We start from the raw sequence: 27,783 nt of genomic DNA, 5'->3' as shown, positions 1-27,783 counted from the left end.
AGGTGAACTGTCAGGCTGGAAGGAGGTTACTAGTGGAGTTCTTCAGGGATTGGTTTTGGGCCCAATCTTATTTAATCTTTTTATTATTGACCTCAGCACAAAAAGCGGGAATGTGCTAATAAAATTTGTGGATGACACAGAGCTGGGATGTATTGCCAATGCAGAGGACTGGGATATCATACAGGAAGATCTGGATGACCTTGTAAACTGGAGTAATAGTAATAGGATGAAATTTAATAGTGAAAAGTGCAAGGTCATGCATTTAGGGATTAATAACAAGAATTTTTGTTATAAACTGGGGATGCATCACTTGGAAGTAACAGAGGAGGAGAAGAACCTTGGAGTATTGGTTGATCACAGGATGACTATGAGCCGCCAATTTGATATGGCCGTGAAAAAAGCTAATGCAGTCTTGGGATGCATCAGGCTAGGTACTTCCGGTAAAGATAAGGTGTTAGTACCATTAGTCAAGGCACTGGTGAGACCTCATCTGGAATATTGTGTGAAGTTCTGGTCTCCCATGTTTAAGAAAGATGAATTCAAACTGGAACAGCTACAGAAGCACTAGGATGATCCGAGGAATGGAAAACCTATCTTATGAAAGGAGATTCAAAGAGCTTGGCTTGTTTAGCCTAACCAAAAGAAGGCTGAGAGGAGATATGATTGCTCTCTATAAATATATCAGAGGGATAAATACCACAGAGGGAGAAGAATTATTTAAGCTAAGTATCATGTGGACATAAGAACAAATGAATATAAACTGGCCATTGGGAAGTTTAGACTTGAAATTAGATGAAGGTTTCTAACCATCAGAGGAGTGAAGTTCTGGAACAGCCTTCCAAGGGGAGCAGTGGGGGCAAAAGACATATCTAGCTTCAAGACTAAGTTTGATAAATTTATGGAAGGGATGATATGATGGGATAGCCTAATTTTGGCAATTAATTGATCTTCGACTATTAGCAGTAGATATGCCCAATGGCCTGTGATGGGATATTAAATGGGGTGGGATCTAAGTTACTACAAAGAATTCTTTCCTGGGTTTCTGGCTGGTGAGTCTTGCCCACATGCTCAGGGTTTAGCTGATCGCCATATTTGGGGTCAGGAAGGAATTTTCCTCCAGGGCAGATTGAAGAGGCCCTGGAGGTTTTTTGCCTTCTTCTGTAGCATGGGGCTTGGGTCACTTGCTGGAGGATTCTCTGCTCCTTGAAGTCTTTAAACCACGATTTGAGGACTTCAATAGCTCAGACATAGGTGAGAGGTTTTCGCAGGAGTGGGTGAGTGAGATTCTGTGGCCTTCGTTGTGCAGGAGGTCAGACTAGACAATCATAATGGTCCCTTCTGACCTTAAATTCTATGATTCTATGAATGGTGTCCAGAGGCTCTGGAGCCATTGTTCTTGTAGTCCATAAAGTAGTTCCCCTAGAGTAGAGATAAACATACCTCAATGGTTCAGGAGCCAAAATAGTGATCAACATTACCCAAAAGAGCCACAGCAGTGTGATTCAATGTTTCATTTGCAGGATATATCAGGATGCTTTTACTATATTATTAGCCAATTGTAGTTGATAAAATAATAATACTGGCTCAGAATAGCCAAGAATCTATCTATCTATAGATAGATAAATAGATAGATAGATGGGGTGTATGGGGGGAGAGAGAGAGAGAGAGATTCTTGGTTATGCTGACCCAGTATTATTATTTTATCGATTATAATAACAGCCTCCTGATTGGTTAATAAGTTAGATCAGTTAATAGAATCATAAAATTCAACATATTCATAAATGATCTGCAAATAGGGGTAAACAGGGAGGTGGCAAAATTTGCAGATGATATAAAATTGCTCAAGACAGTTAAGTCCCAAGCAGACTGCGAAGAGCTACAAAAGGGTCTCTCAAAACTGGGTGATTAGGCAACAAAATGGCAGATGAAATTCAAAGTTGATAAATGCAAAGTCATGCACATTGGAAAACATCATCCCAACTATACACACAAAACAATGGCTGTTACCACTCAAGAAAGAGATCTTGGAGTCATTGTGGATAGTTCTCTGAAAACATCCACGCAATGTGCAGTGGCAGTCAAAAAAGCAAACAGAATGTTGGGAATCATCAAGAAAGGGATTGGCAATAAGACAGAAAATATCATACTGCCTCTATATAAATCCATGGTACTCCCTCACCTTGAACACTGCTTGCAGATGTGGTCGCCCCATCTCAAAAAAGATATATATTGGAATTGGAAAAGGTTCAGAAAAGGGCAAAAATAATGATTAGGGGTATGAACGGCTGACATATGAGGAGAGATTAATAAGACTGGGACTTTTCAGCTTGGAAAAGAGACGACTAAAGGGGGATATGATAGGGGTCTATAAAATCATGACTGGTGTGGAGAAAGTAAAGATGAAGTGTTATTTACTCCTTTTCTCATAACATAAGAACTAGGGGTCACCAAATTAAATTAACAGGCAGCAGGTTTAAAACAATCAAAAGGAAGTATTTTCTCATACAGTGCACAGTCAACCTCTGGAATTCCTTGCCAGAGGATGTTAGGAAGTCCAAGTCTATAATAGGGTTCAAAAAAGAACTAGATAAATTCGCTTAACCACCCTGACAGGAATTTTTTCCAAATGTCCAACTGAAACCTCTCTTGCTGCAATTTAAGTCCATTGCATCTTGTCTATCGTCAGAGTTAAGAAGAACAATTTTTCTCCCTTCTCCTTGTAACAACCTTTTATGTACTTGAAAACTGTTATCATGTCCCCTCTTAGTCTTCTCTTTTCCAAACTAAACAAACCCAGTTTTTTCAATCTTCCCTCATAGGTCATGTTTTCTAGACCTTTGATCATTTTTGTTGCTCTTCTCTGGACTTTCTCCAATTTCTCCACATCTTTCCTGAAATGTGGAGCCCAGAATTGGACACAATACTCCAGGTGAGGCCTAATCAGTGCAGAGTACAGCAGAATTACTTCTTGCGTCTTGTTTACAAAACTCCTACTAATACATCCCACAATTATGTTTGCTTTTTTGCAACAGTGTTACACTGTTGGCTCATATTTAGTGAGTGATCCACTATGACCCCCGGTCCCTTTCCTGAGTACTCCTTCCTAGGCAGTCGTTTCCCATTTTGTATGTGTGCGACTGACTGTTCCTTCCTAAGTGGAGTACTTTGTATTTGTCCATTTTGAATTTAATCCTATTTACTTCAGACCATTTCTCCAGTTTGTCCAGATCATTTTGAATTTTAATCCTATCCTCCAAAGCACTTGCAACCCCTCACTGCTCGGTATCATTCACAAACTTTATAAGTGTGCTCTCTATGCCATTATCTAAATTATTGATGAACATATTGAACAGAACCAGTCCCAGAACTGATCCCTCTGGGATCCCCACTCGTTATGCCCTTCCAGCACAACTGTGAACCACTGATAACTACTCTCTGGGAACGAATATCAGGGGTAGCCGTGTTATCAGCCATGCATCTGAAGAAGTGGTGTTTTACCCACAAAAGCTTATGCCCAAATAAACCTGTTAAGGTGCCACCAGACTCCTTGTTTTTCTGGGAATGGTTTTCCAACCAGTTATGCACCCACCTTATAGTAGCTCCATCTAGGTTGCATTTCTCTAGTTTGTTTATGAGAAGGTCATGCGAGACAGTATCAAAACCTTTACTAAATTCAAGATATACCACGCCTCTGATTCCCCCCATCCACAAGGCTTGTTATCCTGTCAAAGAAAGCTATCAGGTTGGTTTTGTTGTAGGAGCAGCAGTGATCTGTATTCTCTGTATGACTGTGCTATGTATAACCTGTTTGCTCAAAAGGTCTGTTACACTTTCCCCCGCTTTTGTCTCCTCTCCCTCTTTGAATACCTGAGAAGTGGCTTTCCACCTCCCCCTCCCTCCTGAATGCTTGTGGGATGAATGGGCTGGCTGAACAGCTGGAAGATCAGAAGAGCTCCAAGGTTGACAAGGTGTCTGGGACTCTGATTAGGCAGCGATCACACACCCAATGCATGGACACTGCATGGACACTGCCCGGGTGGAGTGTGACCAAGCAGACACAGCCAAGTCATCTCTATCCCAGGCCATGCTGAGCAGGACTTTAAAAGGGGAAGAGGCCATGTGCTTGGCAATGCACTCACAAGCTTGTACCTCCCAGGAAGGCCCTTCACCCAGACCACCTGGCCAGTGCTTCACCGTGGCCTGTCCTGGGAGCGTGAGTATGCGAGTGTGAGTGTGACCCCCACCTCCCGCCATTCTTTTGAGCTTAGCTATCAGTATAATAAACGTGCTGCTTTTTGCCAAACTCTGGTGGGTCATTAGACCTCCCTAAGCTTACTAGCTGGCTCAAGAGCAAGGGGCCAGTTGGGGGCAATGAGGCGCAGCGGGAGTGGCCCCACTCAGTCCAGAACAAGGGCACTGTTTACACAAACCCACAACGGCTAGATGCACACTGGCCTGCCCAGCCCTGCGCTGCCAGTGTGCCCCTTCCACACTGCCCCCCATCCAGTGCCTTGCCCTTATGCCCAGCACCCCCTCACCCAGAGACTTCCCCCACAGATCCCTATGCCCAGCACCCCTTGCCCAGAGACCTCCCCCACAGATCCCTATGCCCAATGCCCCTGAACCGCTATGCCCAGCACCCCCTGCCCAGAGACCCCTCCCACTGACCTCCCACCACAACTACACAGCACCCTGCACACGATACCCCCTGCCCAGCTCCCCCACCCACAGATCCCCTACTATCCACCACCCCCTTCACAATCCCACCATCACAGCTGTACAGTGCCCCATATTCCTGAGCAAATTCTACATCAAAGTCTGTGCGTAATATTTTAAAATTCTACAATTTTTTTTTACAATAAATAAATGTGGAAGCCCCACCATGGCAAGTGGGGAGCATAGGTCACTGGCTGCATGGAGGTGGGAGAATACCCTGCAGCCTCCCCCGCCCCCCTGGGACAGGGACTTGGCAGTGAGGCGCCCTGGGCCCTGCCCCTTTTGCGCCAGGCACACCAGATGTGGGCAGAGAGGCTCAGCCTGGCAGCAGGATCCACATGCAGAGGGAATTAGTGTGGGGGGATCCAGATGGGGGTAAGAGGGTTCTGTGTGGGGCAGTCTAGGTGCAGGCAGCTCAGTGGGGATCTGGATGCACAGGGAAGTTCCAGGTGCAGGGACAATGGGAGTCTGCAGGGGGGACCAAGTGAAAGTGGTTGGAGCTCAGCGGGGATGGGGGGTGTCTGGGTGCAGGAGAGGTGGGGTTCATTTGGGTGGGGATCCAGGTGTAGATGGTTGGGTAGGGTGGGTAGGGTGTCTGGGGAGGGGCTCATCAGAGTGGTATAGATGCAGGGAGGTGGGGCTTGTCAGGGTGAGGGTTTGATGGGCCTGCTTAACAGGGGAGCCTCAGCTGCTGCCAAGGGGATCTGCATGCTGGGCTCCTGCTTCTCCCATCCCCTTCTCTTCCCCATCCCATGCCCCTTCCCCACCGCTCCATCTCCTCCCCAGGCTTGGGAGGCAGGGGAGAAACCATCCCACAGCACAAGCCAGCAGAGTGGGCTGGGGCCAGGTCACTCCACTTCCCTCTGCTCCGTGAGTGCAGGGTGCGCCCGACCTCTGCTGCAGTCCCCCGGGACATTGGTCAGGAGAAGGGGTGGGGTGGGGGCAGGGCTGGAGCGGAGCAGGGGTGGGAAGAGGGGACGGGGCAGAGCAGAGGTGGGAAGAGGGGGCGGGGCAGAGCAGGGGCAGGGGCTTTGGGGAAGAGGTGGGGCAGGGGTGGAGCAGGAGCAGGGGCAGCTTTCCTGGCAGGCTCAGCCAGCCAGGGGATCGGGCTGGCCAGGGCCCTTCTGACTCTGGGCCCGGTGCCATGGTAAACCCGGTATAGCCTGTAGCACAAGCCCAAGTCATTTGACCTGGGCTCTGAGACTTGCTGCTGCGGGGAGGGGAGGGAGAGTTGCGGTGCAGACGCACCTTTAGTTACTATTGAAAATGTTCTACATTTTGAAAGAACCTTGGGGTTTTTTGGCAAAAGATTCCTACTAAAATGGGTCAATTTTCAAACAAAACTGTCTACTGTGTAATGTCACGGTTTAGACTTTCCTGCTGAATTACCATTTCCATGACATGCCACAAACAACCTCAGGAGGTGTAAAAATGAAGAAAATGGAATAATGAAGATCTCACTTCAATGTCTTGCTGTCTAGCCCAGTCACCAAACAAGACACCCGTTTGCTTTTGCAATTTTCCAGCTAGTGCATTCCACTATCCCTCGGTGGGTCGATGCAAATGGATGTGCTTAGGGAGATCAAGAATACACTTAGAAAATGTGACCCTTAATGTACTTGCCATCTTCTATGGGTGTGTCTACACAGCAAAAAAAAACCTGTGGCTGACTCATGGGGCTTTTGCTGCAGGGCTGTTTCATTGCTGTGTAAACTTCCAGGACCCTCTCTCTTAAACTTTGGGACCCTCCCAACACACAGGGTCCTAAAGCCCGGGCCCCAGCCTGAGCCCAGAAGTCTGCACAGCAATGAAAGGGCAAAAGCCCCGTGAGCCTGAGTCAGCTGGCACAGGCCAGCCAGAGGTTTTTCTTTGCTGTGTAGACACCCTAAGAGGTCCACATGCTACTGCCTTTTTGTGCTTTTTTTAACAGTTCTGAATACAGTGGGGTCCTGGTCAACAACTGGGGCACTACAATGATACAAATACATAAGAAGAAGAATCTTAGGATTTTATACTGCTGCTCATCATTGTGGCATCAGTTCTCCTTAACACTAAGATGGGCAAAGAGGGGTTAAATAGCTTTACGTCCCAGTCACCTGACTAGCACTTTAGCTGTAGACTAGTTCAGGACTATGGCAGCAAATATTTAGTCATTGGTTTGTCAAGATACCTTTATTATTCATATGAGGGGAAATAAGAACAATGCAAAGTATATTTTTATGTTAAGAATACAAGCCATTGGCTCTTGGCCTTGGGAGCACTATTCATTTTCATGCATCCACCTCCTCTCAACATAAAAAAGGGTCCCCTGTATCTAACTGAAGCAGCAAGGGGTCCAAGGCAGTAAGCATGCAGCCCCCATGGCACTGGATCGCAGGCTGCCTGGCTCATTTCCCTTTCCCTTCTTCAAGGGAGGAATTCAGAATCATTAACTATTAACTTTTGGGTTCGGCCAAGTCTAGAAGTACGAAAAACAAGGGCAGTGCATTTAAAGAGCTGGCTTGTGTGCCTCCCACCTGGCTTATTTTATTTTGGTAAATTTCCTCCTCTCTGGGTCAGGAGCAGAGGGGACTGACACTTGCCAAGAAATCTGCCTGCAATGAAATGAGTTGCAGTGACTGGGGCCAGTTTCTGGTCTTGATGAGCCTGGAGGTGGGTTGAGAGAATTTCTTTCTCATATTGAAGAATTTCCCTAATTCCCCTGCGACACAAAAGATGTGTGAGCAGCTCAAACAGCGAACTCCCAAAGAATGTGTCCTCCTGAGTGTTGCTGAAATACTCAGCAAGGGAGGTACCCAGATAGATACATTTAGACTGTAAACCAGGGGCGCCAGAACAGGAGGGGCCAAGGGCCATGGCCCTCCCCACTTCTGAAAGTGGGCAGGCCTGGCCCATCCACTTTTCGCCACAGGCCCAGCCCCCTTCCCTCCTCTTCTGCACAAGGCCCCACCGCCTGGACAGGTCAGAAGCTGGAGCCAGGACGATGTAAGAGCCGTGCTGGCAGTTGTGGGGAGCCATGAACGTTGCACCTTCTCTGGGCAGGCTGTCTGGAGGGAAGACATGGACCGGGGCTGCTCTCAGGCCCCCCCACCCTGGCAGGTGGAGGGACCCAGGCTCTATTTTTGCTGTAAAGTTACTGTGGCACCCCAGCGTCTGCCTCTGGGCACGCATGCTGCTGTCTCCCTCTAGGCATCCGGGAACTATCCAGAGTGACCTATGAACTGGGGGGAAAGAGCAGAGGACTAGAAATGCCTGTCTCACCCATGCGGCCTGATCCTGTAGATATGCTCCTAGGCTGCCTACTGGATTGGATCCAGTCAAAATCTGGCTGCCAGAGGAGGTGCTGGTGACTAGCTTTTAGCCCAGGGGTTAGAGTGCTCAGCTGGGATGTGGGAGTCCCATGTTCAATTCCTCCCTGCTTCGGGGGAGAAAGGATTTGAACGGGAGTTGAACACTCGAGTGTGTGCGCTAACCATTGAGCTATAGGACAGCTTACTGTGGGCCACCCTCCAGCTCTCCTGTTGAAGCTGTGCCCCTTTGGATTTAAATAATTAAATAGTAATTGAGGCAGAGCCTGTAAGTGAGACTGGCTCTACAGGCTGGTGGTTAGGACGCCCACCTTGGCGGTGGGATAGCCAGGGTCCAGTCTCCCTGCTCCCCTGACTCCAGTTATTTCTCCCCAGTGGAACAGCTGGGGAGTGCTCTAACCACTGTGCTAAAAGTTATCGGGTGGGCACTGCCACCACCTTGCCCTCCCCTGGCCATTCGATGTGGAGCCAGGTGCCTGCCTCACTCATTCTCACAAGAAATGACTTAGGTGCCCCCAGGAGAGAGGTTTCCAGCTGTAGATCACTAGCCTCCTTGCACCCCAAACTTAGGCACCTATCTCCATGAGAAGGGTGGGGTTTAGGGCATATTCTTCTCATGACATCTCCCATTAGCTAGCTTAGGCAGCTCCCTGCTGAGCTTGCTGGCTTTGTGGATCACATTTTATGGCCCCTCGCTCTCCCCATCCACTGTACAGGGAGCCGAGGGGCCTAACTCAGGCTTTGAGGATGGCAGTGCTGTCCCTGGGATTTTCTAGGTACATAAAATGAGGCGTTGCAACACTGAGCATCATGATGCCAAAGTCTTTTGGTGGAGCCAGGCCTTAGGGTCTTGGTTCTCCCAACACAAATACATTGCGGAGATATGCTGAGCCTCCTTTGCATTCGGGGAGAATCACACTGAGGAGAGACACCTCAGAAAGTCTTTATGTTCAGAGAGTACCATGTAGAGCAGGCTGGCTTGAAACTGCCTAGAACTCATCCTTCGGGGCTTGATCTCCATCCCCGATTAGGGAGGATCTGGAGTAATTTCTGAGGCCTATCAGGATCCATTATGAAGTTGAGCGAGCTTGAGGTATATTACTTAAGGGTTATAAGATATGATTATCTGCACTGAACAAGGGCATTTTATTATTGATATTATGGTAGAGCCTTGGCTGAGATTGGGGCTCCATCACACCTGTGCAGTCCACACACAGTGAGAGTCAGCCCCTACCCCCAAAGAATTTACCATCTACATCGTCAGAGCGTATATACGAAGGTTCACTAGCCCCATTTTATAAATGGGGAAATAGAGACACTGAGGGATTAAGCAATTTGCCCAAGGTCACTCAAGGAGTCTATGGCAGAACTGGTAAGTGAAGCCAGATCACCTAAGTTCCAGTGCAGAGCCTTAAATACAAGCCCACCCTTCCTCTCATTATCTGCACTTCCAGAGTGACTGTTATTTGCTTTGTCAGTATACATGGATCCTATTCTAATTTCCTGTCTTTATAAATACTCTCAGCCAGTGACTGTGGCTAAATAAAAAGTATTTAAACAAAAACCTTTGCAGAGGTTATGTGCTTGGCCTTCCATGCCAAATCGCCCAAGTGGTCTGAATCCCCTGGAACATTTGTGATCCCCCTGTGAGCTTTTAGATGAGCTTCATAAATGACTGAATAAGGTCTCAAACTGCTCCAGGAGAAAAGCTCAGCTGGTAAAAGCCACAATAAGAAGAACCTGGCCTTTTGCACCCTGCTTCATTGGTTCCTCTGCTAAACAAGGATGTAATTGTATCACCTCTCTAAGTCCATTATTTCCTTCTGATGACAACAGCCCTGCGGGATGTTTTCTGATGAGCTAATTAATTTCAGAAGTAAATGCCCAACCCTGAATTTTTCTGAGCAATTATCAGCTCGGAAACCTGCCAGAAATCTGAACATTTTTAGCCCTGATGATGAGTAACTGCAAGTAGCTGCAGACTCCTCTGAGATGCTGCAATTTACCGGGAAATCTCCAGTGATAACTGTCTCCAGATAATCTTGCCCGGAGAGCAATCTAAACCTCGCCCATTTATTTAAATGGGCACTGTTAGTCTTTGCAAGAATTTTGATAATATCTCTTGGGATTTTTCACTCTGTCAGGCATCAGGGATGCCATATGTAGAAATCATTACTCCAGTGAACAGAGCCAATGCCACAATCCCAGTGAGATGGGGGGGGTCATGGCGCCCCACTTTTAAAAGTGAGAGAGCCATGCCCTCCCACTTTTTAACATGAGCAAGCCTCAGGCAGGTGCACCCTGGGGGTGTAGACACAGGCTGAGGGCTGCTCTTGGGCACCCCAGCACTCCTGCCCAGGGCAGGTGGAGGGTCCAGGGCTCCACACAGCAGCCTGGGCTCCCTGGATGGCTCTTACCAGTGCGTGGCTCTGACTTCCTGCATGCCTGTGGGGGGTGGCTGAGAGGGAAGAGGAGGAACAGGGGCAAGGCCTCATGTCTACCAAGGTTCCAGTGCTCCTGCAGTGAGTCCCTGCCTTCCCTCAGGAACAGCTGGTTAAAGATTTCAGAGTAGCAGCTGTGTTAGTCTGTATTCGCAAAAAGAAAAGGAGTACTTGTGGCACCTTAGAGACTAACAAAGCTCACGAAAGCTTATGCTCAAATAAATTTGTTAGTCTCTAAGGTGCCACAAGTACTCCTTTTCTTTTAGCTGGTTAAAGGTAAAGGATTGCACAGAGAAGGAGCATAGAGAACTGTGCCAGGACTCCTGGGTTCTAGGCCCAGCTTTGCTTCTGTGTTCCCAACACTAGGTAGTTTCCCCATCTGTGCAACGGTGCTCTCCCTCTTTACAGTGCTGGTGTGAGATTCTCTTAGCCTATGTGTGTGAAGTGCTTTAAAATCCTCCAGTAAAAGCATTAACCTTAGCCCTTCAGCACATACAACAAACCCCTGTGTCAGCACCGCCTGCTCACCCACCACAGAGACACTTTTGGATTCCTTTACTTTACTCAGGAAAGATCAGGAGGCCCAGACCCTCAAAGGTATTTAGGCCTGAGCCACCTGGGATTCAGAGCATCTTCTGGGTACCATCGTTGGCTCTAGGTGACATCTCTCATCCCTCCTTGAGGCAAGGACTGTTCCTGGGCTTACCTCTTTGACCCTAACTCTCCCAATGCCCCCCTGCGCAGACAATTCTGTCTCTTAGCTTCCTGCTGGAGGTGGTTCCTTAGCTGCTGCTGGACCAGGTACCTGGAACTCTCTGATAATCTCTCTTTACTTCAGTGAGTTCCTCACCTCTTCCGAAATGTAATTTATCACCCACCTCTGCTATGCTCAAGCTGTGGCCACCAGAAAGAAGAGGACCAGCTAGACATTTCAAATCGATATCACGTCCTCAATGTGGAAACCATGAAAGGTATCTCTCAAGATCCATCAGGTCCTAGGGAATGGAAAGAGGTTTGGGACACACCTCTGTATGGCAGATTGGTCCAACCTATAAGAAAATCAGCCCTGCCCACATAGAGTTCTCCAACCTTCCAAGGAAGCCAGAGGATCCTTATAGGGGATTCAATACTCAAAAGGCTCAAAGAACATTCTGCAAGAGTCAGGCAGACACCAGGATAGTGCGCTGCTTTCCGCAAGCCAAGACATGAGACATCACTCTAAGATTGGCTAGGCTTCTGAAACAATGGGCAAAGATCCATTGGTGATGGCTCAGATTGGCACTAATGACAAGGCATCGGGGGTATCTTGCAGATAGCAGATGATTTCAGAGAACTTGGAAGCATGCTGAAGATGAAGAATCTCCACGCAGTCTTCTCTGAGATCTTCCTGTCACACAAGAAAAGGAAAGCAGAAAGCAGATTCTGGAAGTGGCCTGCTGCCTGCTGGGGGTTTAGAGAGCCTGGCCCCTTTAAAACCTTGTCTTGAGGCAGAGAAAGAGCTGGTTGTTCCAGGGGAGTGGAGAGAGGGAGAGCGACGGGGTGTGTGTCTGGAGCTCTGGACAAGAAGCCTGCAACCCCCCAGGCCCTCACATAGTGAAGCAGCCGAGAACCAGCCCAAAGCCTGGAAGGGACAGAGCAGCAGACCAGGGACACCCCAGGAGAGGAGCCAGGAGGAGCACCATGCCAGGGAGGAATCCCCCGAGAAGGACAAACTGAAGCCGGACCCGGTATCACTGTGTCCCTGTACTGTTTGGGGCTGGGAGTGCAGGGCTTATGACCTTGCAATGGGCATAAGGAGGGAGGCTGTAGCTAGCTAAGTGGGGAGGCTGTCTCTCTGTGTGGGTTTGCAGAAAGCAGCAGAAAAGGCACCAGAGGGGATACTGGGGAAGTTCACTGGTGCCAAAGATGACCAGGAGCACCCAAGACTCACTGCTGGACTGGAACTCTGCCCAGGATTCCTGACCTCTGAGTGTAGACACAGTGCTCAGCATCTGCCCTTTTACATTGTGGTACCACTGGGCCTGTGGGTCCTCTTGTTGGATGTAACCCTATTGTACTACTTCCCCTATGTTCCCGCCCCCCCCCCGCCACCATTGTTTTTCTCCATCCATCCCTCTGTAAATAAATATTTCCCTTTCCTACATTTGTTGTACTATCCCTGTGTGTGTGTGTTTACTCTGGAGTAGAAGGGAGTTTCCCTGCTGCGTTCCTGCATTTGGTTTTCTTGGCCAGAGCCACCTGCAGAGTGGACTCCATCTTGGCCACAAAGGCACTATAGTTACATTGGTTAGGAAAGTGGTGTAGGGTGGAAGGTTTGGGGTTTGTGGAACATTGATCCGCCTTCTATGGGGAGAGGGGCTGTATAGTTTGGATGGCCTCCACCTCAGTGGAAGGGAGTCAACCTCCTCGGGGACAGAGTATTCAGGACTAATAGCGAAAAGGAAGGGTAAAAAGAGGGGAGATCTGAACACTCAGCACAAAATCAAGATGGTGAGAATAAAATTAATGAAGGAACCAAAGGACGTGAAGAAAAGAAATTTCTGAATCACCGATACACCAGTGTAGGAGCCTGGGTAACAAACAAGAGGAATTTGAATTGCTCATTCATGAGCATAAATTTAATCTAGTTGGTATTACTAAAACCTGGTCAGATGATTTGCACAATTGGAATATTAAAATCAATGGTTATAATCTATTTAAGAAGGAGTGAGTGAGCAAAAGGGGAGTGGGAATAGCACTCTATGACAAAAAACAGCATTACCTGTTTCTGAGTCACTGATAACTCAGAAGAAAATGATCCTGAATGCTTATGGATCAATGTCCTAACAGATACAGCATAAAATGGGGTACTAGTTGATGTGTGCTCTACACTAAATCAAACTAGGGAACAGAATGGCACGCCTACAATGAGTAGGGAAAAAACAGTGATCATGAGGGACTTCAAAAGAAAAGGAATACTTGTGGCACCTTAGAGACAACAAATTTATTTGAGCATAAACTTTCGTGAGCTACAGCTCACTGGAGGTCTCATGGTGACAGTACTAAAACAACCTTGGAATTTCTGAACATTATAAATGACAATTTCCTAACTCAAAAAGTGTCACAGCCATCATGGGGAAAATCTATGTTAGACCTTATCCTAACAGATAAAGAAGAACTGATTACAGAATTAAAAATTAATGGTAGGTTAGGCACAAATGAGCGTGACTTGATCACATTTAAATGTGAGAGCAGAATGAAGTCCAGATCAGTTATATATATATGCTTTAATGGGGTTAATTTCACAAAGCTGAAAACAATTATGACCCAAATCCACTGGGAGGAAGAATTTAATCAGAAAAGTGTGAGTGATAATTGGAAATCATTTAAAAATACCTTACTAGATACCCAAAAAGCCACAATCCAACAATAGAGGAAGGTTGTATCGTTAAAAAGCCTGCCTGGTTTAGAGGAAAAGTGAAGGCAGCTGTAATATATATACATATAGATATAAACAAATGGAAGAAAGGGGAAGTTGATAGTAATGAATATAAGTCAGAAGTTAGGAATTGTAGAAAATTGATAAGGGAAGCCAAGGGAAACAGGGAGACATCTATAGCTAGCAGAGTTAAACACAATAAAAAGAATGTTTTTAAAATATACAAGGAACAAAAAGAATCCTGACAATGGCATTGGTCCATTACTAGATGGAAATGGTAGAAATATCAATAATAATGCAGAAAAGGCAGAAGTGTTCAATAAATATTTCTATTTTGTATTTGGGGATAAAACAGATGATATAGGCTTATCATATGGTGATGATAACACTCTTTCCATTTCACTAGTATCTCAAGATGATGTTAAACAGAAGCTACTAAAATTAGACATTTTTAAATCAGCAGGTCCAGATATCTTGCATCCAAAAGTTTTAAAAGAGGTGGCTGAGCATCTCACTGGACCGATAATGTTGATTTTCAATAAGTCTTGGACAACTGGGGAAGTTCCAGAAGACTGGAAGAAAGCTAATGTGCCAATTTTAAAAAATGTCAGCCTGACATTGATGCCCTAGCAAGATTATAGAACAGCTGACATGGGGCTCAATTTATAAAGAATTAACGGAGGGTAATGTAATTAATGCCAATCAACATGGGTTTATGGAAAATAGATCCTGTCAAACTAACTTGAAGTCTTTTTTGTTGAGATTACATGTTTAGATGGTAAAGGTAATAGTCTGTAAGGCATTTGACTTGGAACCACAGGACATTTTGATTAAAAAACTAGAACAATATAAAATTAACATGGCACACATTAAATGGATTAAGAATTGGCTAACAGTTAGATCTCAAAATGTGACTGTAAATGGGGAATCATCATCAAGCCGGTGTGTTTTCAATGGGGTCCAACAGGATTGGGTTCTTGGCCTTACACTATTTAACATTTTTATCAATAACCTGGAAAAAAAACATACAATCATCATTGATAATTTTGGAATGACACAAAAATTGGGACAGTGGTAAATAATGAAAAGAACAGGTCATTGATTCAGAGCAGTCTGGATTGCTTGGTAAACTGGGTGCAAACAAACAATATGCATTTTAATACATATTGTAATGTAAATGTGTACATCTAGGAACAAAGAATGTAGGCCATACTCACAGAAACTCGAGTGCGAGTAGAGAGGTTGTTTTACTTCTGTATTTGGAACTGGTGTGACTGATGCTTTAATACTGTGTCCAGTTCTGGTGCCCAAAATTGAAGAAGGATGTTGTTAAATTGGAGAGAGTTCAGAGAAGAGCCATGAGAACGATGAAAGGATTCGAAAATATGCCTTATAGTGATAGACTCCAGGAGCTCAATCTATTTATCTTAAGAAAGAGAAAGTTAAGGGGTGACTTGGTTACAGTCTATAAGTACCTACATGGGGAACAAATATTTAATGATGGGCTCTCAACTGAGCAGAGAGACCTATCACAATCCAATGGCTGGAAGATAAAACTGGGCAAATTCAGACTGGATATAAGGTGCAAATTTTTGACAGTGAGGGTAATTAACCATTGAAACAACTTACAAGAGTTGTGGTGGAGTCTCCATCACTGACCATTTTTAAATCCAGATTGGATGTTTTTATAAAACCTCTGCTTTAGGAATTGTTTTGGGGCAGGTCTCTGGCCTGTGTCATACAGGAGGTCAGACTAGATGATCAATGAATTTGTCCAGAAATTCTAGAACCGAGGGTCTGGATTCGATTCCCTGCTCTGTCACCAGCTCCCTGCACGATACTGGACAAGTCACCCTATCTGTCTGTGCCTCAGTTCCCCCATCTATAAATGGGAATAGCGATCTTTACTTTCTCTGTCTTGTCCATTCAGATTGTAAACCCTTTAGGATAGAGATTTTCACTCACCCCATGCCATTGTTTCACTATGTACATACAACTGCTAGCCTAATAGGACCCTAATCCCTCTTTGGGACCTTACCATAATAATAATAAACAATGTTCGAGTGCCTGTGGACTGCAGGTACAGTGCTACAGCTTGTGACAGCCACATGAAACCACTTATAAATTGACTGACAGAGCTGCTCAAAACTTTTCCATTGATACTTTTTTGAGGAAAGTGAAAATGAAACAAAAATGAAACAAAATGGAAATTTTCACATCTGTTTTGTGTCGAGAACCTTTTTTTTTTTGCAACTGGGATTTTTTTCTTTTTAAATAACCACTCCCTCCCCAGAAAATTGAAGGAAATTTTTAATGAAAACTTGAGTTAGTAAGTTCCCTGGTTTATGGACCTGTACATGCTGACTATTTGGATTTAGTTGCCCAGATGGGGACAGCTGATCCAGATCAGACCTAATCTCAGGATCTCACTATAATGCCCTGTGGAATGTGGCATCAGAGAAGAGAGAGAGTCAAGTCTTTAAATGCTCCCAGGGGCCACACAGGACAGCTTCTTCCCAGTTCAGATCCCACCTCTTCACTGCTGATGTAAGCAAGGGCAGCTGATTTGCAAGCGGACAGAACTGTGCCTGTTTAATGCCGTAGTGATTGTGCTCTTGTGCTGGTGTTGTCCAGAAGTTACCTGTATGAACTGATTTTGAGATCTTGGTCCAAATCTTAGTGGACAGGTGTGCAAATCCCCCAAATGGCTGCAGAACCAGCCTAAGTGCTCCCTTTTGTTGGTACCTGAGAGAGATCAAGGCCAGAATGGGTCATGGAGTGGGAACTTCTGTCTCTCCAGAAGACGTGGTCCCTGAAGGAAGATTGCCATGCCAGTGCAGTACTCCTTCTATTGGGTGTCCTTCCTTCTCCAGGCCTGTCAATGCAACACCTCTTACAAGCACTACATACATTTTTAACATACCACTTAAGGGAGGTGTGTGCATTGCACCCGTCAGGGGTGGGACTGGGGCTTGTTAGACTGCTCAAAAGCTACTGAGTTCTTCTGTGCAAGTGTTCATGTCTCAGATGTGATGCACTGAGCTATGTGAGCCATAACTGCCCTATTGCCTATTTCCACACAAAAGAGGGCACTACCCATGTGCCCAAGTAGATAGCACCCTGGCTGGGATTCAGAAGACCTGAGTGCTACTCTCCCTGATCAACCACTAGCATTCTGTGTGATCTTGGGCTTGGGCTTGTCATCTCATCTCTCTGTGCCTCAGTTTCCCCATCAGTAAAACCAGGTTAACGATACCGACCTCCTATGTAGGGTGCTTTGAGATCTAGTAATGAAAAGTGCTATGTAAGAAGTAGGTATTACTATTCCCATCAGTGTGGGTTTGATCTAGTCACATGGCATATCTACATTTGCTTCATTTGGCCCAGGTATAAATGACGTCACAATGTGCAGCATAGGGGAGAACCAGGCCTCCATCTCTTCCTGCCAAACTCCACTTTGCACCTTCTTTCACCCAACTGTTATGCTTGAAACTGCCTCCCGCCCCCCCTTCTTCCCTCACAGTGGGACTTCCCTTTAACACCCAGTTCCTAGCACAGGTCCCTGCAGTGAGTTCTTCACTCTGGCCTGCACAAAGGGTCTGGTACCCCCATCTGCTAAAATTCTGAACAGCGAGGGTGACACCTATAGGAGAAAAGGAGGAATTCAATGAATAGGTAGGCAATTTGCATATTAGGGGCAGGCCATAAACTGCTAGTTCTGCAGCCTATCACATCAGTTTCTGAATGTAAAGTATTTGTGAGCAGATTATTTTTGCTTGTCCAGACCCGGGCTACATGTGTGAGAGAGATAGAGTATTGTCCAGACTAGTCACCTGGGCTATATAAAGCTGCATGAGTATAAAGGTCTTTAACTAAAGGACTTTACATGGATTTATGACACCACAGAATGCACTGGGGCTTGGTCAGACCTCAGTTCTCCATCTTTAAAATAGGAGCAATATTATCCTACCTAACAGGGATGGCATAAATGTTAACATTTGGGAGATGCTGACTTATTATGGTGAGATTATGGTTTTCAGACAGAAGAACTGGTTGAAATGTTTTGAATGTTGATGAAAATTTTTGTTTGAATTTTGATTAAAAATGGAGTGAGAGTAAGGGGATGAGAACATTTCAGTGAAATTTGTTTCATTTTTTTGACCAACTATAAAGATGGATGAAATGATTTCTGAAATTTAAAGTTTTCAGCCAAGCTATCCCTCCCCACCCCGAAAACAGTTTTGGGAAAAAATATAATGAATTTTTGCTGTGTTTTTTAATATAATTTCCTCCAGATTCTATGTGTATCAGGCATTTACAGCGTTACGGCAGTAGTAGCTCCCGTATGGAGAACTGCAGGTGCTCCAAGTCCTCTGAGTTGACCTAGGCTCAGGTTCAAGAACATTTGCAAGAGGGACTTGAAAATTTTCAATATTGACAAGGCAAGCTGGGAAGACACAGCTAGCCACAGGCCATATGGGAGGGCTGCGCTGCACGAGCGAGTCGAAGAGGCTGGAGAGTGATGGTTGAGAGAGAGGAACTGAGTTGAGTGCAGCAGAACTGACGTGCTAGTGGTGCACTGGCTTCATCCTCTGGCTCTGCACCTTAAACCTGCATTAGCTGTGGCAAAGATGGTCGCTCAAGAATTGGATTTTTTAGCCACTCGTGGTGCTGCAGCATGACACACGGTAATGGCACTGCCTGGGCTCTTACACCATCATCTTCCAAGATGGATGGCTGCCATCCACTGCTGCATTTGATGCAATCTCCTGTCACGCCTCAGGTCGCATTGGGAGTTTGCATTAATTTGCCTCAGATTCAAAATTTGTAATTCACAAGTCACAAATTTTGCAGATAAGTACTGGAGTGGGGAGAGAGGTGGTTGGCAGGGGGAATGGGGATTCAGTTATCTGCTAGTATAAACCCCTTCCACTTTCCAGGGGTAGCTGGGACAAAAGCCGAGCCTGCCTTCGTTTCTCCTCTACCAGTCTCTCTGTGGCTTTGCTGCTGACTAGAATTGCATTGTGTGTGGCTCTGGGGTTCAGTACATGTGCAGTAAATATTCTTTCACTGAGCACCAACAGTTCACTTGCGATAACATCGCTCCCCCGAAGGTCTCACAGGTGGGGATGTTATCCCTTTATAAAGAAATTGTGTGTGAACCACTTCTCCTAAGCCTTCCAGTTTTTGCTGGGGACGTTTACTCTTTAGAAGATCTTTGATGTTTAGAAATTCCCATGTGCCAACCAATGATGAGAACAGACCTAACCCAGGCCATGGCCCTGCCCATCTTCTGCCCCGTGACCCCGCCTGCCTCCCCCTGGTGGGGGCTCAGCTGCAGCCAGTGGCCTGCAGCTCAGGCCCATCAATGGCCAAGGCCTCCCTGGGAGCCTCGGGCCAGCCCGTGTATTGAACCAGTGGCCCGGGGTAGCGCTGGGCTCGGGCCAGCGACTTGGCCCCATGCACTGTGGTTGGATCAGCGGCTCAGGCAGACTCAGCTCCAGCCAGCAGCCTGAAGCTCAGGCCCGCCAGCATACAGGGCCACCGTGGGAGGCTCGGGCTGGCCTGGGGGTCAGGTCAGAGGCTTGACTGGGTGCTGGGGTCAGCTGGATGGCCGGTGGCTCAGGGCAGCTGAGGCGGGCTGGCCAGAGCTCCTCTGGCAGTGGGGGGAGCCACAAGCCTCAGGGGAGGGCTGTGGGAGGAAGGGGTGGGGCCGGCAGGTTAGCCTCCCCGAAGGGGATGGTTCATCCACCACCCATACATGGCACATGGGAATCTTAATACAGAATCACAGAATCATAGAAATTTGGGGCTGGAAAGGACCTTGATAGGTCATCTAGACCAGCCCCCCCCATGGTGGGGCAGGACCAAGTACACCTAGAGCATCTCTGACAGCCGTTCTGTATCTGCATCTCCGTAACCTGTTCTGAAAAACCTACAGTGATGGGAAGTCTACAACCTCTCTTGGTAATCTATTGCAGTACTTAACTATCCTTATAGTTAGGAAGTTTTTCCTAATATCTAACCTAAATCTCCCTTGCTATAGCTGATTACTTCTTGTCCTGCTTTCAGTGGATTTGGAGAACAACTAATCGCCATCCTCTTTACAACAGCCTTTAACATATTTGACAACTGTGGTGACCCTTACTCTTCTTTTCTCAGTACCACACATGCCCAGATGTTTGAACCTTTCCTCATAGGTTTCATTTTCTAAACCTTTTATCTTTTTTTGTTGCTCTCCTCTTTGCTCTCTCCAATTTGTCCACATCTTTCTTAAAGTGTGTCACCCAAAACTGGACACAATGTTCCAACTGAGTGCCAAGCAGAGCAGGACAGTTACCTCCCATGTCTTACATACAACATGCATGTTAATACACCCCAGAATATATTAGCCTTTTTCACAACTGTCTTGCATAGTTGCCTGACATTCAATTTGTGATCCACTATAACCCCCAGATCCTCTTCTGCAGTACTACCCACCTAGCCAGTTCGTCCTGATTTTGCAGTTGATTTTTTCCTTCCTAAGTTCAGTTCTTTTCACTTGTCTTTACTGAATTTCATCTTCTTGATTTCAGATCAATTCTTCAATTTATCAAGGTCATTTTGAATTCTAATCTTGTCCTCCAAAGTTCTTGCAATTCCTCCCAGTTTGGTGTCAGCCAAAATTTTATAAACATACCTTCTACTTCATTAGCTCAGTCATTAATGAAAATATTAAATAGCACCAGACCCAGGACAGACCTATTCAGGATCCCACTAGATATGTCATAGAATCATAGAATATCAGGTTTGGAAGGGACCTCAGGAGGTCATCTAGTCCAACCCCTTGCTCAAAGCAGGACCAGTTTGATAGCAAATCATTGATAACTACTCTTTGAGTACAGTTTTTCAACCAGTTCTTGCACCAACTTTATAGTAATTTCATCTAGACCGCATTTCCCTAGTGTATTTATGAAGCACCCTAACTGGGTTGCTCTATTTGAGTTTAAAAGCCCACATGGTTGCACTGTAGTTTTTGAAATTCCCTTTCTTCAAGGTTACTTCCATGCTGCTTAATAAGCTCTTATCTTGTAAGCTAAAATACAGTTGCACGCTTTAACCTGGTGTGACTGTGTTTGGGGATTTCTTCAGCATTAAAGAATCCTAGGGACAGAACATTCAGGACCAAACCCAGAGATATAATGAGGTGATGAAAACTAAACTACAGTGCAAAACAGATTGAATCGCCTTGTGTTTTGTTCATCTGGCCTCCCCCGTCCCGCAGTCCAGCTGGAGTCAAACTGCCCTTCTTCATCCTTGCTCCACTCCTGTTGTGCATCAGGCAAACACAAAGAAACACAGTTCAGTCTCCACCACACACATGCAAGTATGTCAAAAGCAATAGCGGGGGGGGGGGGGGGGGGTTTACAAATAACCTTTTCCACTCACCAGCCCAGCCCTGTAACTCCCTGAGTCTCTCCTCTGGCTCCCCCTTCTCCAGCGCATCAAACACAATCGTCTGGCTCTCACCTTCAAGGCCCTTCACAGTTTAGCTTCCCCCTATTTATCCAGTCTCTTATCTCCCCGCACTGTGACTCATCCCCTTCCCTTGCTTCCAGACTCTTTCAGCCACGTCTCCATTTCTCCCACAAGCATCCGATTGTCACACCCACGGCAAATTCATAGATTCATAGATTCATAGATACTAAGGTCAGAAGGGACCATTCTGATCATCTAGTCCGACCTCCTGCACAGCGCAGGCCACAGAATCTCACCCACCCACTCCTATGAAAAACCTCACCCATGTCTGAGCTATTGAAGTCCTTAAATCATGGTTCAAAGACTTCAAGGAGCAGAGAAGCCTCCCTCAAGTCAACCATGCCCCATGCTACAGAGGAAGCCTCGGGTCGGTGGTCAAGTGGGTGTTAGTGATGCAGCAATACCTCTTCCCCATGTATCTCGTTTTAAATATTTTTTTTAAAACATTGATGGCTGCCCATTGTGCACTTGAGGCTTGATTTTCAACTGAGTTCAGAACCAGATTTTCAAGAGCTCAGCATCCACAATTGGGACCAGATTTTCAGGCAAATCCCAAAGCCCTATACAAACCACAGATCTGGTTTGGGTGGAAGAAGGCAGCTATTTAACTCCATATAACAACAGTGTACAAGAATGTAGAGCAGAAGGGGAAGAAGAACATAGCATTTAACTGAAACTGCAGGAGGGAATTTTGGTAGGTAGAATATAGGGCCAAATTTTCAAAACACCCATGAGCAGGTCTGGATTTTCAAGAGGGCTTGGCTCCAAGTTTTGGCACCTAAATAAGCAAGATTCTCCAAACAGTCTAGCACCAAACAGCTCCCACTGTGACAGTGATGATCACATTTTCAAAAGAGCTTATTTTGGTACCCATACAGGAGCTGGCTCATCTGAACATTTTGACCCATGCATCCTTGTGTTGCTATTATCACCCTTGTCTTCCTTGCTCCCCTCCCACAATGAGTCTTCTGTCTCTTATATTTGTACAGTGCCTCGCGCAATGCAGCTCTGAAGCTCACTGGAGCCTCTGGCCACTGCAATACCACAAATAATAAGCACTAATGCTAGTAATCCAGCACAGCATGTGAAAAACAAGGCTGGGAATCCACCATGCAGAAGAGGGTGTTGGGCTTTGAGTGTCCCTTTTGTTTGGGGAGTTTGTCATACTGTCAAGAAGTGTCAGGAAAGCTTGACCTTGGTGGTGGTGCTGGTGAATGCCTGCTAAGATTGCTGGACACCCCTCCTAGGACAGCCAGCAGGCCAGAGCTTTGAAATCCACCCCCCACCGCCTTCCCCAAAGCCATTCCTGAAAGTCCTGGAGTTATCAGAGAGCCGAGGGAGGGAGGCTGGAAACATGACCTTCCTTGTTTAGTCTCAGTCAATAAGCAGCAGGAAAACATCGCCATCCTGTTTTCGAGGCGATAGCACGCAAATAAGAATGAAGGAAAAATACGGCGGCCTCCTGACAGGCTGTGATTAATTCTCATTGTGTCCTGGATTGAACAGAGGCCAGCGGTGCTGTTCAAATATGTAGCCCCCTTTCCCTAACCCCCCAGGCCTGCGAAAGGCTGGGCAGGCTGAGACTGATAGGGCAGGGACAGTGAGTGGCTGGTGACGAGGGGGCACAGTCTAGCGAAGCAGAACATTTATAGGTGGATGCACTTGAGGAAAGTGCATGTTGCCAGCTGGGCCCAGTGACCATAAGGCCAAGGGCACCTGCTCTGATGTAAGAGTTTTGGAAGAAGTGGTTTAGGCCGGGGGACAGTGCGGGAGGAGCGCCTGTTGTTTTCCTCCTCGACTGCTTGGCCCTTGTCAGTCCAGGAGAGTGTGATTCACCTGCCCTTGCCCTGCTGTTAACTGTTCCTAACCTCTCTGTGACACAGCCCTGGGACTAGCTTTGTCACACAGTGTTGTTCTCAAGAAGAAATATCTTCCAAGCCAGTAGGGAGACCCCATGCTAGCTGTGTAAAGTGGAGACACAAGCCCGTCAGCCCCATCCAGAGTCAGCTGCTCACCAGACCTGCATGTGGGTGTGTGAGTGCACACAGAGCCAAAGTGCCATCCCTGTGTGCGGTGGATGCTAGAATCTCCCCCCGCTCCAGGTGCAAGCATCCCCCAAAGGGGTGGAGATGAGAAGGGAGCCCACCTCATCCACACTGGCAAGATCACAACCTGCACCCTCCTCAGGGGCAGCAAAGGCAGATTCACCCCAAGGTTTCCTGAGGCACAATAGCTCCTAGTGCCCCCCTGTGCCAGCACCACTCTTTATTGCCCCCAGTGTGGGTGTGTGGCCCATTCTGCACACAGGGGGCCACATTATCTACCTTTTTGTCACTTAGAAAATGGGGGGAGGGACAGCTCAGTGGTTTGACCATTGGCCTGCTAAATCCAGGGTTGTGAGTTCAATCCTTGGGGGGGGGCATTTAGGGGTCTGGGGCAAAGACTGGGGCTTGGTCCTGCTTTGAGCAGGGGGTTGGACTGAGGTCCCTTCCAACCCTCATATTCTATGATTTCTATTACTGCTCAGACCTGAGGCAGCAGGTTGAGTTCAGGAGACTCCTGGCTCTGCCTAAGGCCTGCCAGGCAACCCTGGCTGAGACCCCAGTGTAAAGAGGCACTTAGCCACCTTCAGGGGCATCACAAAAAGGCGGGGGGAGAGAGGTGAAGGTCTGGCCCTGCTCCCGACACTTTCAGTAAAATGTTGTCCCGTGGCTGGTAGGGCAGCTGTGCCTCAGAGACAGCACAGTGCCCAGCCAGCGGGTCACCTCCTGCCCATAGAGAATGGGCAGCAGTGTGGGAGCTTGGGTGCTGCTGCCACTGTCTGGTGGGGGGATACTCCCTGGGGGGCATGCTGAGGACCTGGCTCTGGAGGTGCCATGGGGGAAGGAGAGTGCTGAGAAGTGGATTCTGGGGGTGCCATAGGGGAGGGGACATGCCGAGGAGTGAGCTGTGGAGATGCAGTGAGGGAGAGGGCATGCCAACGAGCCAGGTGTTGGGGTGTTGTGGGGGAGGGAGGTTGCTGAGGAGCTGGCTGTGGAGTGCCATGGGAGAGGGGTGATGAGGAGGAGCCAGCTGTGGGGGTACCTTGTGGAAGGGGACCGTGATGCCCTGGGGAACAGCATTACCCATTACCCGTGGCAGACCCGTTTTACAGTACGGCTGGTGCTGGCCCCACCCAGGAGCCCGAACTTTGCTCCCGTCTCCTGGTAATGCCTGAGGCAGCTCAGGGCAGAGCAGGGCTGGCTCAGTCCCAGCTGTCTGACTGGATCAAAGAGCCCAGCCAGGAGGTGCTAGTGCACAGTGGGGGGATGGCGCAGAAAAGCACAAACCCCATCCGCACCCTTAGATACCCAGCCCCAGAACTCCACCTCCTAACCCCCATGGCCTCCATACCACTCTCTGATTCTAGTCACACCTCCATTCCACAGAACAGAAAATCCCTATCCCGACACCCCAATCTTATAACAACCCCGCTCACACACACAACCCCCACCCCATTGCTCACCCCAGTCCCACATAGATAGAGATCATGGACCCAAGCCTGCAGATACAACTCTGGTACCCACTCCTCCCCTTCTGCCTCTTCAAGCACATTCCACCACTTGCCCCTTGCTTCTCCATGCCCATCCTCAGGACCCCCATCCCAGGTCCTTCCCTAGCCCAGTACTCATTTCCATCACTAATTCCACTTCCCCACCTATCCCCAACTCCGTGTTTGTATGAGAAATATTTATGATTTATCTCAACTGCCTACTACATATGGAGCTGCAATGTTTCTATTCCCATCCTTCCTCTCCCATCTCTGGCTATAGCTGTTATAGCTATAGGCTATAGCTCTGCCTGTTAAGTCTTATACTGTGTAAAACTCTTTAAAAGTTTTGATCTCTCTAAGAAATTAAATACCTGCTTTCATTTTTGTGAAATACCCTGTAACTAGCAAGTGTAGTTCTGAAATAGAAAAACAATGCTGATGAGAAATTAATATTAGGTGAGGTACATAACAATGCTCTGTGTGTTTCATTCATCAAGACACACATTAATTGGAATGATCTTGGTACCTTCTCACATTTATTTCTGTGAATTACATTGGTGTGAGTGACAAGTAACAATAGCAATCAATAAAAATAGCAAGCAATGTTGTTTTTCCCAAGGTAGGTAACAGATGAATGATCAACAAGAAGTGAAGTAGTAAATGTAATTATGAACAAAGCCATATGACAACATAGATTCTATTTTAATTAAGATCTTCTTGTTTTTTTAAGGAGATAGATGGTTTTAAAAATCCTCAACAATCACTCAGTGAACAAGATAAGTCAACACATTTGAAAATTCTCCAGTAATTCTTAGTGGAAAATAGTTTTCTCATAATCTTGCTTAAACTTTAAGCAATGTTCATAGGTATTTTCATATTTGTCCATTAAATTAGTTTATCTGCTGTTCATTGTGTGATACTTAACAGGAATTTTTGGTTAATATAGACATGTGACATATTTGAGGACTTCAGTAACTCAGCCAGAGGTTAGGGGTCTGTTACAAGAGTGGATGGGTGAGGTTCTGGGGCCTTCATTGTGCAGCAGGTCAGACTAGATGATCAGGATGGTCCCTTCTGGCATTAAAGTCTATGAGTCTATATGGAATCAGGCCTATTGTCTTTGACAGGGTCACACTGGTTTTCTCATGGATTAATAGCTGCTACTGTAATAAAATCTGACAATCTTGTTAATTCTGGATTCCCAAATGTTTATTTGACTTTATCAGAGCATTTCTGGAGTGAAAAATAAAAAATCTGCATCAAGAAGCAATGGAGTGCTAGTGCGCTGTTCCGAGTGCAGACATACTTTTCAGAAAGACTATTTTGTGAGAAGATGCCATGCTGATCTTGAAGAATCTCAGAAGTTTCAAATTCTAAAAGATGTGCCTCGGTTTGCCAATCTGTTTGCAGCAGCTAAAGCCACAACAAGTGGGAAAAGACAGAAGTTAAGTGAAGTTTCCAAACCTATCAATACCAGTAATGTCATGTTCAGCCTAGACCCAACGCATACCCTTTGCCTGTAGATACACCAACTCCTCATGAAGTTTCTTCTGATCTTAAAAAGGAAGTAGATGCAACATTTGCGCAACCCTCTGAATAAATCTGTCTGTCCTTACATAGAGCCAAATTATTAATCTAAAATGTTAAAAATGCTTCCTGTCTGTAAAAACAAGATAGGCCAATAACTTATTCAATATTGAAAAAATGCAGTTTCTAATACTAGGTTTCAGAGTAGCAGCCGTGTTAGTCTGTATTTGCAAAAAGAAAAGGAGTACTTGTGGCACCTTAGAGACTAACAAATTTATTTGAGCATAAGCTTTCGTGAGCTACAGCTCACTTCATCGGATGCATTCAGTGGAATATACAGCGGGGAGATTTATATACATAGAGAACATGAAACAATGGGTCTTAATACACACTGTAATGAGAGTGATCACTTAAGGTGAGATAATACCAGCAGGAGAGTGGGGGGGGGGAACCTTTTGTAGTGATAACCCAATCTGAATCTGACATGATGCTTTTAGTTCAGGATGACAAAAATACCAAATTATTGGCTGATGATATTCTGCCAAGTGAAATTGACCAAAAAGTATTGCTTGAGGAATCCAATGAGGAGCCAATTTCCATCTTCACTCTGTTTGCATTCTTTTCTGGTTTAACAGCTTGAAACCTTGTGAACATAGCTTAATTGCTGCAAAGAAAGCAAACGTTTTATATCCTAGATCTGTATCTCACAAAATCTTAGATATAGCCAAAGAAACTAGTAACAAAGTGTCTATGTTGCTTGGCAGTGTGAAGAAATTCACATCACAAATCACATCCACTAGTGATATTTCTGTTTCATTGATTTGTGAGTTCAGGAACATGATCCTGACAGGTGGCCTAGAAATTTACCTGAGAAACTTAGGTCTGTGCCAGCACCGACTTCAAAACTACCCTCAGGACCCACAGATTTTGAAGAGGGGTATAAGACACACTTGCATGTTTGTGAAGAGCTGGTTTGATGAGTATAGCTTAGAGAAAGATGCCACATTTTGCTTTGTGTGTTCAGTTACCTGTCAGACCAGGAAGAATGAAAGCCAGTGATGCTTTTGTACCAGGATCCAGAGTCTGAGACCGGATGAAAAGCTGGGGAAAAGATGCTCCCAGGTTTTTGGTAAAACATTTTAACAGTGAAACACACAAGGCAGTGCTCGTGGTCTACGTAAAATTCATGAATGTCAGGGCTTCTGCTATTGAAATGCCAAGACAGGAACTTGTCAATATCAAGAGAAGTTGAAGCTGAGAAAAAATGACAGGTTTCAGAGTAGCAGCCATGTTAGTCTGTATTCGCAAAAAGAAAAGGAGGAC

The 27,783-nt window shown here is 46.2% G+C and overlaps 1 long non-coding RNA gene across 1 annotated transcript; it reads left to right on the top strand.

The window, feature by feature from the left end:
- Positions 1-305: 305 nt before the first annotated feature.
- On the top strand, positions 306-26,818 carry LOC122458247. Its single transcript, XR_006278171.1, has 3 exons — positions 306-451; positions 24,686-24,701; positions 26,808-26,818. It is a non-coding gene; the product is annotated as an uncharacterized LOC122458247 (long non-coding RNA).
- The last annotated feature ends 965 nt before the right edge of the window (positions 26,819-27,783 follow it).

Source organism: Dermochelys coriacea, chromosome 19, assembly GCF_009764565.3.
Source record: "Dermochelys coriacea isolate rDerCor1 chromosome 19, rDerCor1.pri.v4, whole genome shotgun sequence".
In the NCBI taxonomy this organism is placed as follows: Eukaryota; Metazoa; Chordata; order Testudines; family Dermochelyidae; genus Dermochelys; species Dermochelys coriacea.
Note: the sequence above shows the minus strand (reverse complement) of the source record. Positions and strands in the feature narration are given on the sequence as shown.